Source organism: Rhipicephalus sanguineus, chromosome 1 (genome assembly GCF_013339695.2).
Source record: "Rhipicephalus sanguineus isolate Rsan-2018 chromosome 1, BIME_Rsan_1.4, whole genome shotgun sequence".
NCBI lineage: Eukaryota > Metazoa > Arthropoda > Arachnida > Ixodida > Ixodidae > Rhipicephalus > Rhipicephalus sanguineus.
This window is the reverse complement of record NC_051176.1, coordinates 119,310,321-119,325,299: the sequence shown is the minus strand read 5'-3', so window position 1 is coordinate 119,325,299 and position 14,979 is coordinate 119,310,321. Positions and strand designations below refer to the sequence as shown.

At 44.6% G+C, this 14,979-nt stretch overlaps 1 long non-coding RNA gene and 8 other non-coding genes across 9 annotated transcripts; 8 read left to right on the top strand and 1 right to left on the bottom strand.

Annotated features, from left to right (window-relative positions):
- The first annotated feature begins 2,737 nt into the window (after window positions 1–2,737).
- Window positions 2,738–2,809, top strand: Trnae-cuc (transfer RNA glutamic acid (anticodon CUC)). The gene has a single exon. It is a non-coding gene; the product is annotated as a tRNA-Glu (tRNA).
- Window positions 2,757–14,876, bottom strand: LOC119386594 (uncharacterized). Its single transcript, XR_007416310.1, has 3 exons — window positions 14,831–14,876; window positions 11,204–11,245; window positions 2,757–2,914 (listed from the first exon to the last, which is right to left on the bottom strand). It is a non-coding gene; the product is annotated as an uncharacterized LOC119386594 (long non-coding RNA).
- Window positions 2,816–2,887, top strand: Trnaq-cug (transfer RNA glutamine (anticodon CUG)). The gene has a single exon. It is a non-coding gene; the product is annotated as a tRNA-Gln (tRNA).
- Trnae-uuc (transfer RNA glutamic acid (anticodon UUC)) lies at window positions 6,992–7,063 on the top strand. The gene has a single exon. It is a non-coding gene; the product is annotated as a tRNA-Glu (tRNA).
- On the top strand, window positions 7,070–7,141 carry Trnaq-cug (transfer RNA glutamine (anticodon CUG)). Its single transcript has one exon. It is a non-coding gene; the product is annotated as a tRNA-Gln (tRNA).
- Window positions 10,855–10,926, top strand: Trnae-uuc (transfer RNA glutamic acid (anticodon UUC)). Its single transcript has one exon. It is a non-coding gene; the product is annotated as a tRNA-Glu (tRNA).
- On the top strand, window positions 10,933–11,004 carry Trnaq-cug (transfer RNA glutamine (anticodon CUG)). The gene has a single exon. It is a non-coding gene; the product is annotated as a tRNA-Gln (tRNA).
- Window positions 14,481–14,552, top strand: Trnae-uuc (transfer RNA glutamic acid (anticodon UUC)). The gene has a single exon. It is a non-coding gene; the product is annotated as a tRNA-Glu (tRNA).
- Window positions 14,559–14,630, top strand: Trnaq-cug (transfer RNA glutamine (anticodon CUG)). The gene has a single exon. It is a non-coding gene; the product is annotated as a tRNA-Gln (tRNA).
- Window positions 14,877–14,979: the final 103 nt, after the last annotated feature.

Genomic DNA, 14,979 nt, shown 5'->3' with positions numbered 1-14,979 from the left:
TTCTTTCGCGCTGTACCAGGGGCGTAGCCAGGGGCGTAGCCACCGAAAATTTTCAGTGTTGCTTGCGTATATATACACGCTCACATACAAACGCACGCACGAACATACATAGAGTATGGTTGAACCCCCCCCCCCCCCCCCGAAAAAAATTTCTGGCTACGCCCTTGCGCTGTACACAAGAAAACTGCAATTCTGATTTATTTTCACTGTACGGCGTAAAAGTGACGTTAAATCTCGGTCTGATGTAACATAGCGACGGCACGTCCTATGCACCCGGTGCGCTCAGTTTCGATATCGCGAGCAGCTAGCGGCGCGATTTAAACTTCGATAATTAACATCTCAAATTACGTGCGCTTTTTGGGATTTCTAAAAAAATGGGTACGCCATAAATTGTCCCGTCCTGCAACTTTTCCATATAAACAACTGTCCTCGCGGTATTAATTAAAAAGATAATTACCAAGTTTTGTTAATTAATAATTTCAACACAGCTATAGGTGCGGCAAATTATTTACACACACATGCTTCTCTTTCCCACCCCTTGCTATACTATACTATAGGACTCCGTGTTTTCGGAGTTTATTTTTCTTGAAATTCGGAGGGTGTTTTTCGGAGATTATTTCTTGGCGGAAATTTGGCGTTTATCGGAGTTTATTTCTGGTAAATGCCCAATTCTACGAAACTCGGAGTTTCGAATTGTTTTGAACACTCCAATACCTTAGGTGAAATGATATCTGAACACACTAAGCGCACGTGTTCTAGCTGTTTAGAAGGTTAGAACGCACATACACACATACACACAAGCACAAACACTTGAATACAAGACACCTACGTTTGTGCGCGTTACAACCTTAAATCTTGTTATAATAGACGCAAGCATACTTTACGAAGTCCGTATATTCGATGCCGTCTGGCGAGCCCCATTTTCGCCAGGGGACCGTATATCAAGATCTCGTCTCATACTCCCGGGGGCACTACATACGCTGACGTCTCTCACTCCGTGCGCGACAAGCCCTTTCTTAAATGTGCGGTGGGTGCGGTCTTCGAGACGCGAGGTAAAATCTATATCGACCAAACCAGCCGATGTATCAATGACCGCTTAGAATACGCCCTCCGATAAAGAACGAAACAGGGTCATATTGGCCGTTAAAATCGGAAGTTCATCGGATAAATCCGAACTGTCAACAATTTTACCGGCAAGTGTTTACCAGATTTTTTTTTTCGGATTTATCCGAAAACACGGAGCCCTGGGTATACTGTACGTGGTTATGATATGGTTTACCCTCGCACCTCCTCCTTTTCCTCCTCATTTCCCTCCTAAGCACCCCATCATCAGTCCTCCTTACCTTCACTTCCCTTTCCCATCCCGTTGCTAAACTATACTATAGAAAGCTATGCATTGCTTTACACTCTCCCCCTTTCCTTCCTCCTCACCCTCACTTTCCTTTCCCACTTCTTTGCTATACTATACTATGCACGGCTATGCTATGCTAGCAGTTGTTTGGCACATACCTGCTTTTTTTTGTGCATATCCGTCCAGTTTTGTGCAGACTATCCCGGAGGTTTGCCAAGCTTAAGCGGCTCCGCTGTTAAAAGATTTGTAACTTGGCGGACATTTCCGGTGCACAAAAGTGCATGTGTGCAGTTTGCACACATTTACAGTCGAATTGGTAGAGGGGTTTCGTCATTCCATTCTGATATCCCATTGTTGTGCCAAGGCGCACATAACCAATCAACAGAGGGGGAATATTCTGTGGAACCACGTAAAATAAGCCTCAGCTTTGATTTATCTGCAACGCAGCTACATTGAAGGAAAGGCAGAGATGTTAATCTGCCTAGAAAAACTGGTATGCTACCCTACGGGCCTACACTGTGGAAAGGAATGGGGGAGTTTTAAACATAGAGAAAGAGAGAAAGGGAGAGAGGGAGAGTACGCACGCACAAATTCACACACCTCACAGAAGTGACCTATACTTCAATACTTGTGAATACTTCTATGTAGCGCGTCCAGCGAGTCAGTTGCGCGAGAGCGCGTGCCCTTTTACTTGGAGGGGAAAATAATATTGCAACAAAAATGGGCGTGATAGGACAAAGACAGCGTTTCGCTTTAAAATGCGTAGGACGGCGAGAGGATATTCATGAAGAGTGTAGTAAGAACAGCCGCTAAATAGAAGCTGATGGCTTGGTGGATGGCCGCTTAGAAGCAGCACTGCTAGACGTAGTTTGCGAAAAAAAAAATAAAAGACTAGCTGCCGCATTTACACGCCATTTATTCACATAAAACAAAAACAACCACAGGTTCAGAACGCGTCGGAAGAAGATGGTGCAACCCGGCGAAGCAATGAATCGGGAAATTCAGCTGTCAGAGGAATTGAACGTGAAAACAAACAAACAAACGAACAAACAAACAAACGAACGACCAAACAAACAAACAAACAAACAAACAAACAAACAAACAAAAAACAAAAAAAGAAACAAATAAAGGGGATTGGATAGGAACACCCTCAAAAACAATTATTAATAATACGTGCATCGCAGCGATGTTGGTCGTCGTCGTCTTCTTCGAAAGCCACACCCCTGTTTTGTTCCGAACGCATGAGTCTTTCTACGTGATATTAATTTTTCTCTTTCTACTTCGCTGAGTTTTTAAATTTTTAAATGCGAGACAGGGCAACATACATTTTTTTTTCATGTGTGTAACGACGCCAGCTTTAGCCCATATGTGCAATCGGTACTCACCTCCGGCGTGGTCGAGTGGCTAGGATACCTGGCTCTCACCCAGGAGGCCCGGGTTCGATTCCCGGCGTCGGAAGAATGCGGTCTCATGGTGTAACGGTTAGCACTCTGGACTCTGAATCCAGCGATCCGAGTTCAAATCTCGGTGAGACCTGTTTTTTTTTTCCTTAAACGTGGCGATCTATAGTATACGAATTAAGTTTTAATGTACCTTTTTCTTTCAATGAACGACGAATCAAAAATAGGGCTGTGACTGGGTGCCTAGATGGTTTATCGTAATAGCGTTAAAGCACAGGCTCGCACAAAACTCCTCTGTGTAAAAATCAGAAAGAAATTAGGCTTTTTTTTACTCACTTATTTGAAGAAAAACTTCGAAGAAATCGGGTTTGGCTGTCACTTTAGTTTTGTTCATTCGAGTTAAGGACATGCCGGGGAAAGGAAATTTCTTCGTTAGATCGGAATTTTCGTAAAATCAGGTTTCGTTAGATCCAGTTTTAACTGCACGAATTAAATCTTTCACAAACTGCTGTATTTTCACATGATTGAGCCAAGGCTCACATCAGCAATGAACAAGGGGAGAATATTATGCGAATCATCTAGAATAAGCCTCAGCTTTGATCTATTTGCAATGCAGCTATATTGAGAAGTGACCTACTTGAATAATGGAAAATGCTTCGATGTAGCTCGCCCCGTAAGTCACTTGCGATAGAGCACGTGCGCTCTTACTCTGGGGTCAAAAAACGATGACAACGAAAGCGGGCGCGAAAGGACAAAGACAGCGTTTCAGCTTAGAATGCGTAGGAGGGCGAGAGGATATCCACGATGAGTGTGGTCACAACGGCGGCCAGTTCCACGTCGTGGAAAACCTTCGAACAGCAAAGCTGTAAGCCCGCGAGTGTATGTGGTTGGCTAGCGAGATCACATGCATCGTCATAATAATAATAATAATAATAATAATAATAATAATAATAATAATAATAATAATAATAATAATAATAATAATAATAATAATAATAATAATAATAATAATAATAATAATCAATCAATCAATCAATCAATCAATCAATCAATCAATGATTTATTTAACGTGCCCAGGAACAACCCTAAGGTCTTTGTGCTGGCGCACACAAAAAAAAAACAATAAAAATAAACAATACAATACAGACAGTTTTCAGAAATAAAAAGAGCAAAAACACGTAGACAAAGAGAAATGAACACAAAAGGGGAGGAGTAAAATAAGACAACACGAGAAATATTGACGGGGCATAAAAAATTAGATTCCATATGCACAACTATGTGGAAAGACTGAGAAGGGAAGACTTTGTACATTGTGCCACACTATGTCAAAACAGTGCAAAGCTCGGATAAAAACAATGATTGTGGGCTGTGAAAAACGTCAAGATCAAGAAAATTAACATTATAGAGACTTTGTATTCTGTGAACGGTAGAGTGTTGGAAGAAGCAGGCGGGTACATGAAACGGTCTGTTCTCTCTGGTTAACTTACGCGGAATTCGAAAATTTACACAATTGAGAAGTACAGGGCAGGATATGATACCGTGGACTAGCTTGTAAAGAAATAAGAGAAATAATAATAATAATAATAATAATAATAATAATAATAATAATAATAATAATAATAATAATAATAATAATAATAATAATAATAATAATGATGATGATGATGATGATGATGATGATGAAGAAGGCGGGAATGCACGCCTCTAATCATCATCATTCACTCCCTTTCTGGTCAAGCGACCTGCGTGACTACTACTACTACTGTATACTATACTGCTGCTACTACTGTTACGACGACGGCTCAAGGCAGAATAAGACAGCTTCGCTGCAATTGAAGCTGATGGCTTTAATGGATGGCCGTTTAGGAGCAGCACCACTGAATGTAGTCTTTGGAAAAAGAAAAAAAAAGCCGACATGCTGCCGAATTCACACGCAGTTTATTCACGTAAAACAAGAACAACCATATGTTCAGAATCTTGGCTGCATTCAAAAAGACGCCGACCACTACCGACCGTAACATTCGATAAACATGTGACGCAAGTTGCCGGATCCGAGCAAGAAAATCAAATTATATAAGGTTGTTTTATTAAATGCAGAATGCATCATATACACTGCATTATTACTATAGAGAACGGGCGTCTAGTGGTTTAAACTTCAGCAGTCTGGTGGGGTACGCCAATCGGCTAAAAGACGAGTTAGGGCATAATACCAATGTACGGTGTCCGGAAGTCAGGATAACAATATTATCTACTTCGACAATCTACTATGCTGCTGTTCATTAAAGCATACGGTCACTATACTTAACGAGTAACAGCGCATAAAAAACGGTTCGCAGTCACTGAAACGTTTGTTACGTGTGAGCAAACCAGAGAGCAAGCACAATCATTATTACTGCGATTTTCTCGCCACAAGAGGAACAGCACGTTCCTATTCAGTCTAAGTTGTCATTCATCTCTGAAGGTCACCCTCTTCGACCTGGTTGCGTTCCGGGGCTGGGAAGGCGGGGCTGGCGGCGTGGGTGGCGATGCTGATGCCTCAACGCGTGGCGGCATGTCGATCTCCCCAAAGTTGCACGCAGCGCATCGGTGCGTCGGGACGTAGTCTGAGACGGGCATCCGAGGAGCCTCAAAGACGCCATCTGCGTACTGTGGCCAGAAGCAGGAGACGAAAGCGCCCATGGCTCCTTCCTTGGGGTTGTCGAACGTACCACCGATCTCGCAGCCGGTTCGTAAAAATGATGCTGCTCGGGAGTCGATCTCACCGAACCAGTGAAGCTCGATGGCAAGTTGGAGAGCTGGTCCAAATTCACGTGTTCAGACTGGCGATCCGCGACGCCGTTACCTCGCACTCCTTTCGTACTGGGCAGGCTGCGAACGAGGAGCGACTTGGACGAACACAAGGCAGTCCCTATAGCTGAAACCACGACGTTCGATGAACGTTCTGCTTGGTGGCACGTGCACAGTCGTCTCACTAAGAGCACGTGCAGAGCCGACGACTTCTTTTGCTTCTTTGTCGTCGTTGCGAGGTTCTCAGCGGCCGAGAAAAGGAACCAAAGCAAAATGCCAAATAAAGAATAAGTGAAGCGTCGTGTACTTATTTTTTCTATGTGCCATTTTACACTGTTTTAATATATGTATACGACAATTATCTCACAGTCTTATGAAGTCATAATTGGTCGAAAGAAACAAAGCCTTTGCTACAAGTAAATTTCACAAGATGGAATTTAAAAAAGAAGGGACGCTGGTCTTCTTTTTCTTTAATTTGCCAACGTCGCTCGGCACGCGCTCGCCTCTCTCGCGAGGGGCTCGCGAGCCCCGCGTGCTCGGCGCTATGAAGCAGAAAGGCCGTTGAGGACGCCGGTGCCCAGGTGCTTCCGGCCACCTCACTCACCCGGAATCCCTAAAATTTTATTACAAATAAAGATTTTATCATCATCATCATTATCATCAGAAAGTCACAATTGTCTGCCATTGTCGAAGCGTGCCGGATGTTCCGGCTTATCAAGAGCATTTGCTTTTTAAATGCAAAGAACCTGGCTATCTATCTATCTATCTATCTATCTATCTATCTATCTATCTATCTATCTATCTATCTATCTATCTATCTATCTATCTATCTATCTATCTATCTATCTATCTATCTATCTATCTATCTATCTATCTATCTATCTATCTATCTATGTTAACATGCGAGCAAACCATCTATGTGTTAATGTACGGTGCAAACCGTCCATTAGGCGCAACGAAGAATCGGGCGCTCAATTAGCGGAAGATTTCAACGCGAAAATAAAAAAGGGAGGATGAATAGACGTTTATTGTTCGAAATGGTATCGCGGTGCTAGTCCCGCGTCTACCCTATGTGGAAGGTCTCCTCATTCCAGGAACCCTCTGGCATTCGCTGCCTCTTTGGCCCTGGCGACGAGACGTCGTTGTTGGTCCAGGTCCTCTGAGGCGAGCTCAGCCTCCCACGTTTAAAAAAAAAGGAAAAAAAAAAACAAGGCACGATTGCATACGGACACCCTCAAAAACAATAATAATAAGTGCATCCCAGGGATGTCGCTCGTCTTCCTCATCGAAAGCCACCTCCCGGTTTTGTTCCGAACGCATGCGTCGTTCTACGCCATATTAATTTTTATCTTGCTATTTCTTCGTTTCTTATTTTCAAATGCGAGACAACTTAACATTGTTTCCACTGTGTAACGACGCCAGCTTTAGCCCATATGTGCAATCGGTACTCACCTCCGGCGTGGTCTAGTGGCTAGGATACCTGGCTTTCACCCAGGAGGCCCGGGTCCGATTCCCGGCGTCGGAAGAATGCGGTCTCATGGTGTAACGGTTAGCACTCTGGACTCTGAATCCAGCGATCCGAGTTCAAATCTCGGTGAGACCTGCTTTTTTTTTATAAGCGTGGCAATATAGTGCGAATTAAGTTTTAATTTTCGTTAAATCGTTTTTCTTTCAACGAAAGAGGAATTCATGGACACGTCCACTTATTTTGTTGCCTTTTTTGTTTCTGCGGGTAATGCTAATTTCATATGTGAGGTTTGTACACCTAAGTCATTGTTATGCGGCAGCGCTACCAAGGTGACAAATGAATGATGCAGGAACGGCAAATTAGAGCAAAAGAAAGCGATCGGTGGCGACGTCACAATTAAGCAACTCAACAGTCGTTGAATGAATCGAACATTCTTCATAGTGAACGTTGAAACAATCGTTCGCATCTCTTAAAAACGGGAGGGGATCAGGTAATACTCCCCTCTTGTCATGTCAAGTGTTGGATGGACATGCATCACTCAGGGCGCATGCAGGGGTGGAGGGCACACCGTGCAGATGCTCTCCTCTTCCCCCTCCGAAATTTCTGTGTGCCATATAGGCTGGAAGGAAGGAATAACTTTTATTTTGAGAGAGAGAGAGAGAGCGCCGACGGCAGAGTCCGCCGAGGTGGGCGGCGCCCTATATAGTCTAGGATGCCGTCTGCCTGAGCTGACAACTTGGCCCTGTTCACGAGACATTGCACTTATTCCGATAAATTAAACGATGCGCTAGGACGCCCGTCCAGTATCCGACTACGAAGCCATCTCCCTGGACCCGCCCCCTCCGCTTATCTCCACTCAGAAAGAAAAGTAGAATTACACCAGCTGAGTGCAGGCCCGTAGCCAGGAATTTTTTTCGGGGGGGGGGGGGGGCACTTGCTGAGAACTTTGACTATTTGAGAAAAACACCTATTTTCGTTATTTATTTTTGCTAAAAACACCTACTTCACCAAAACACCTACTTCCCCTACTTCATCCGGGACCCGGCACCTACTTCACTGGATGGCCCAGAGTTGGTGTCCCAGGCCCGAGGCGAGCAACGCAGACTCCCAGTGCGCGCGGAGGCGATCGCTGTTTGAGGCTGCATCATTTATTGATTATTATATCTGGACTTTGCCATCGAATATGCTATAGGGTGGCTCTATAGAGTTGCAACGTCTGCAATCGCCTGTCGCGTATATATCTGGGTGTATTTGGTGCATGAGAGCTGGACTCGGATGAGATGAGTTTTTTAACTGCCGCCATTCGACAGACTATATTATGCTTAATTTTGGGTGAAACGGCAGGTATGTACGCCTCTAGTCTTTGGGAAAAAAAAATAAAGAAGCCGACATGCTGCCGAACTTACTCGCCATTTATTCACGTAAAACAAAAGCAAACCACAGGTTCAGAACGCTGGCTACATTCAGAAAAGACGATGACCACTACTGCTGATTACATAACGTTCGACGAACGAATCACGACAATTCGCCTGACACCAGCAAGAAAATCAAAGCGTATAAGACCGTTTAAGTAAGTGTAGAATGCAGTATACGCACTACACTATTGCTGTAAAGAACGGACTTGGAGGGGTTTAAATTGTTTAAACTTCAGCAGTCGTCTCGGGGATGCCAATGGAGTAAAAAATCAGTTAGGGTATAATACCAAAGTACGCGTCCGGAGGTGAGTATTTTCTTTATCGACGACCGACTTCTGCGGTTCAGTAAAGCACCCGGTCATTATACGTAACGAGCAACAGCGCAGAAAATCAGGTTGGCAGTCACTGAAAGGACTCGTATGAGCAAACCAGAGTGCAAGAACTATCATTATTGCTGCGATTTTCTCGCCACAAGAGTAACAGCACGTTGCTATTCAGTCCAAGTTGTCATTCATGGCTGAAGGTCACCCTCGTCGACCTGGTGGCGTACCGGGGCTGGGGAGGCGGGGTTGGCGGCATGGGTGACGACGCGGATTGCTCCACACGTGGCGGCATGTCGATCTCCCCAAAGTTGCACGCAGCGCATCGGTGCGTCGGGACGTAGTCTGAGACGGGCATCCGAGGAGCCTCAGACACGCCATCTGCGCACTGGGGCCAGAAGCAGGAGATGAAAGCGCCCATGGCTCCTTCCTTGGCGGTGTCAAACACACCAAAGGTCTCGCATGCAGCCGGTTCGTGCAAATGATGCTGTTTGGCCGTCCAACTCACCCAACGAGTGAAGATTGATGGCAAGTTGGAGAGCTCGTCCAACTTCACCTGTTCACACTGGTGGTCCACGATTCCGTTGCCTCGCACTCCTTTCGTACTGGGCAGGTTGCGAACGGCGAGCGACTTGGACGAACACAAGGCAGTCCCTAGCTGAAACCACGACGTTCGATGAACGATCTTCTTAGTGGCGCGTGCAGAGTCCTCTCACTAAGAGCACGTGCAGAGCCGACGACTTCATTTGCTTCTTCGTCTTCGTCGCCAGGTTTTCAGCGCCGAAAAAAGCAACCAAAGCAAAGTGCCAAATAAACAATAAGTGAAGCGTTGTGTATTTTCTTTGCTATACGCCCTTTTACACTGTTTTAATATATACATACGACAATCGCCTCCAGGTTTATGAAGTCATATAATTGGTAAAAGTAAATGTGGCTCGATGAATTTTTTTTATGTGACGCCAGTCTTCTTTTTCTTTCATTGCCAACGTCGCATTGCACGCGCACGTCTCTCGCGCTCGGTGCTCGCGAGGTTCGCGCTCGGCGCAATCAAACAGAAAAGCGGCTGAGGCTGCAGGCGGCCAGGGGCTTCTGGCCATCAAAGTCAGCAGGTATTCCTAAAATTTTATTACAAGTAAAGATGTTATCATCATCATCATTACCAACACACAGTTGCATTTGTCGTTGTCGAAGCGTGCCAGATGCTCCGTCGTATCGGGAGCATTTTAAGCCAACCTGGGGGTCTGCGTTTTGCTGACTGTGGCTGCTGCTGCTGTTCCCTCACGGAATAGCTCCCGCTCAACTGCTAGGGTGCTTTGCGTGTACAGCGTAAGTTTTTAAATGTCATGCATTTTTGGCGAACCTATCTATCTATCTATCTATCTATCTATCTATCTATCTATCTATCTATCTATCTATCTATCTATCTATCTATCTATCTATCTATCTATCTATCTATCTATCTATCTATCTATCTATCTATCTATCTATCTATCTATCTATCTATCTATCTATCTATCTATCTATCTATCTATCTATCTATCTATCTATCTATGTTAACATGCGAGCAAACCATCTATGTGTTAATGTACGGTGCAAACCGTCCATTAGGCGCAACGAAGAATTGGGCGCTCAATTAGCGGAAGATTTCAACGCGAAAATAAAAAAGGAAGGATGAATAGACGTTTATTGTTCGAAATGGTATCGCGGTGCTAGTCCCGCGTCTACCCTATGTGGAAGGTCTCCTCATTCCAGGAACCCTCTGGCATTCGCTGCCTCTTTGGCCCTGGCGACGAGACGTCGTTGTTGGTCCAGGTCCTCTGAGGCGAGCTCAGCCTCCCACGTTTAAAAAAAAGGAAAAAAAAAAACAAGGACGATTGCATACGGACACCCTCGAAAACAATTAATAATAATAAGTGCATCCCAGGGATGTCGCTCGTCTTCCTCATCGAACGCCACCTCCCGGTTTTGTTCCGAACGCATGCGTCGTTCTACGCGATATTAATTTTTATCTTGCTATTTCTTCGTTTCTTATTTTCAAATGCGAGACAACTTAACATTGTTTCCACGTGTATAACGACGCCAGCTTTACCCATATGTGCAATCGGTACACACCTCCGGCGTGGTCTAGTGGCTAGGATACCTGGCTTTCACCCAGGAGGCCCGGGTTCGATTCCCGGCGTCGGAAGAATGCGGTCTCAAGGTGTAACGGTTAGCACTCTGGACTCTGAATCCAGCGATCCGAGTTCAAATCTCGGTGAGACCTGTTTTTTTCTTCCTTAAACGTGGCGATCTACAGTATACGATTTAATTTTAATGTACCTTTTTCTTTCAATGAACGGCGAATCAAAAATAGGGCTGTGACTGGGTGCCTAGATGGTTTATCGTAATAGCGTTAAAGCACAGGCTCGCACAAAACTCCTCTGTGTAAAAATCAGAAAGAAATTAGACTTTTTTTTACTCACTTATTTGACGAAAAACTTCGAAGAAATCGGGTTTGGCTGTCACTTTAGTTTTGTTCATTCGAGTTAAGGACATGCCGGGGAAAGGAAATTTCTTCGTTAGATCGGAATTTTCGTAAAATCAGGTTTCGTTAGATCCAGTTTTAACTGCACGAATTAAATCTTTCACAAACTGTTGTATTTTCACATGATTGAGCCAAGGCTCACATCAGCAATGAACAAGGGGAGAATATTATGCGAATCATCTAGAATAAGCCTCAGCTTTGATCTATTTGCAATGCAGCTATATTGAGAAGTGACCTACTTGAATAATGGAAAATGCTTCGATGTAGCTCGCCCCGTAAGTCACTTGCGATAGAGCACGTGCGCTCTTACTCTGGGGTCAAAAAACGGTGACAACGAAAGCGGGCGCGAAAGGACAAAGACAGCGTTTCAGCTTAGAATGCGTAGGAGGGCGAGAGGATATCCACGATGAGTGTGGTCACAACGGCGGCCAGTTCCACGTCGTGGAAAACCTTCGAACAGCAAAGCTGTAAGCCCGCGAGTGTATGTGGTTGGCTAGCGAGATCACATGCATCGTCATAATAATAATAATAATAATAATAATAATAATAATAATAATAATAATAATAATAATAATAATAATAATAATAATAATAATAATAATAATAATAATAATAATGATGATGATGATGATGATGGTGATGATGATGAAGGCGGGAATGCACGCCTCTAATCATCATCATTAACTCCCTTTCTGGTCACGCGACCTGCGTGACTACTACTACTACTGTATACTATACTGCTGCTACTACTGTTACGACGACGGCTCAGGGCAGACTAAGACAGCTTCGCTGCAATTGAAGCTGATGGCTTTAATGGATGGCCGTTTAGGAGCAGCACCACTGAATGTAGTCTTTGGAAAAAGAAAAAAAAAGCCGACATGCTGCCGAATTCACACGCAGTTTATTCACGTAAAACCAGAACAACCACATTTTCAGAATCTTGGCTGCATTCAAAAAGACGCCGACCACTACCGACCGTAACATTCGATAAACATGTGACGCAAGTTGCCGGATCCGGGCAAGAAAATCAAATTATATAAGGTTGTTTAATTAAATGCAGAATGCATCACATACACTGCATTATTACTATAGAGAACGGGCGTCTAGTGGTTTAAACTTCAGCAGTCTGGTGGGGTACGCCAAACGGCTAAAAGACGAGTTAGGGCATAATACCAATGTACGTGTCCGGAAGTCAGGATAACAATATTATCTACTTCGACAATCTACTATGCTGCGGTTCATTAAAGCATACGGTCACTATAGTTAACGAGTAACAGCGCATAAAAAACGGTTCGCAGTCACCGAAACGTTTGTTACGTGTGAGCAAACAAGAGAGCAAGCACAATCATTATTACTGCGATTTTCTCGCCACAAGAGGAACAGCACGTTCCTATTCAGTCTAAGTTGTCATTCATCTCTGAAGGTCACCCTCTTCGACCTGGTTGCGTTCCGGGGCTGGGAAGGCGGGGTTGGCGGCGTGGGTGACGATGCTGATGCCTCCACGCGTGGCGGCATGTCGATCTCCCCAAAGTTGCACGCAGCGCATCGGTGCGTCGGGACGTAGTCTGAGACGGGCATCCGAGGAGCCTCAAAGACGCCATCTGCGCACTGTGGCCAGAAGCAGGAGACGAAAGCGCCCATGGCTCCTTCCTTGGGGTTGTCGAACGTACCACCGATCTCGCAGCCGGTTCGTAAAAATGATGCTGCTCGGGAGTCGATCTCACCGAACCAGTGAAGCTCGATGGCAAGTTGGAGAGCTGGTCCAAATTCACGTGTTCAGACTGGCGATCCGCGACGCCGTTACCTCGCACTCCTTTCGTACTGGGCAGGCTGCGAACGGGGAGCGACTTGGACGAACACAAGGCAGTCCCTATAGCTGAAACCATGACGTTCGATGAACGTTCTGCTTGGTGGCACGTGCACAGTCGTCTCACTAAGAGCACGTGCAGAGCCGACGACTTCTTTTGCTTCTTTGTCGTCGTTGCCAGGTTCTTAGCGGCCGAGAAAAGGAACCAAAGCAAAATGCCAAATAAAGAATAAGTGAAGCGTCGTGTACTTATTTTTTCTATGTGCCATTTTACACTGTTTTAATATATGTATACGACAATTATCTCACAGTCTTATGAAGTCATAATTGGTCGAAAGAAACAAAGCCTTTGCTACAAGTAAATTTCACAAGATGGAATTTAAAAAGAGGGGACGCTGGTCTTCTTTTTCTTTAATTTGCCAACGTCGCTCGGCACGCGCTCGCCTCTCTCGCGAGGGGCTCGCGACCCCGCGTGCTCGGCGCTATGAAGCAGAAAGGCCGTTGAGGACGCCGGTGCCCAGGTGCTTCCGGCCACCTCACTCACCCGGAATCCCTAAAATTTTATTACAAATAAAGATTTTATCATCATCATCATTATCATCAGAAAGTCACAATTGTCTGCCATTGTCGAAGCGTGCCAGATGTTTCGGCTTATCAAGAGCATTTGCTTTTTAAATGCAAAGAACCTATCTATCTATCTATCTATCTATCTATCTATCTATCTATCTATCTATCTATCTATCTATCTATCTATCTATCTATCTATCTATCTATCTATCTATCTATCTATCTATCTATCTATCTATCTATCTATCTATCTATCTATCTATCTATCTATCTATCTATGTTAACATGCGAGCAAACCATCTATGTGTTAATGTACGGTGCAAACCGTCCATTAGGCGCAACGAAGAATCGGGCGCTCAATTAGCGGAAGATTTCAACGCGAAAATAAAAAAGGGAGGATGAATAGACGTTTATTGTTCGAAATGGTATCGCGGTGCTAGTCCCGCGTCTACCCTAGGTGGAAGGTCTCCTCATTCCAGGAACCCTCTGGCATTCGCTGCCTCTTTGGCCCTGGCGACGAGACGTCGTTGTTGGTCCAGGTCCTCTGAGGCGAGCTCAGCCTCCCACGTTCAGAAAAAAAGGAAAAAAAAAACAAGGACGATTGCATACGGACACCCTCAAAGACAATTAATAATAATAAGTGCATCCAAGGGATGTCGCTCGTCTTCCTCATCGAAAGCCACCTTCCGGTTTTGTTCCGAACGCATGCGTCGTTCTACGCGATATTAATTTTTATCTTGCTATTTCTTCGTTTCTTATTTTCAAATGCGAGACAACTTAACATTGTTTCCACGTGTATAACGACGCCACCTTTAGCCCATATGTGCAATCGGTACTCACCTCCGGCGTGGTCTAGTGGCTAGGATACCTGGCTTTCACCCAGGAGGCCCGGGTTCGATTCCCGGCGTCGGAAGAATGCGGTCTCATGGTGTAACGGTTAGCACTCTGGACTCTGAATCCAGCGATCCGAGTTCAAATCTCGGTGAGACCTGTTTTTTTTTTCCTTAAACGTGGCGATCTATAGTATACGAATTAAGTTTTAATGTACCTTTTTCTTTCAATGAACGACGAATCAAAAATAGGGCTGTGACTGGGTGCCTAGATGGTTTATCGTAATAGCGTTAAAGCACAGGCTCGCACAAAACTCCTCTGTGCAAAAATCAGAATGAAATTAGACTTTTTTTTACTCACTTATTTGACGAAAAACTTCGAAGAAATCGGGTTTGGCTGTCACTTTAGTTTTGTTCATTCGAGTTAAGGACATGCCGGGGAAAGGAAATTTCTTCGTTAGATCGGAATTTTCGTAAAATCAGGTTTCGTTAGATCCAGTTTTAACTGCA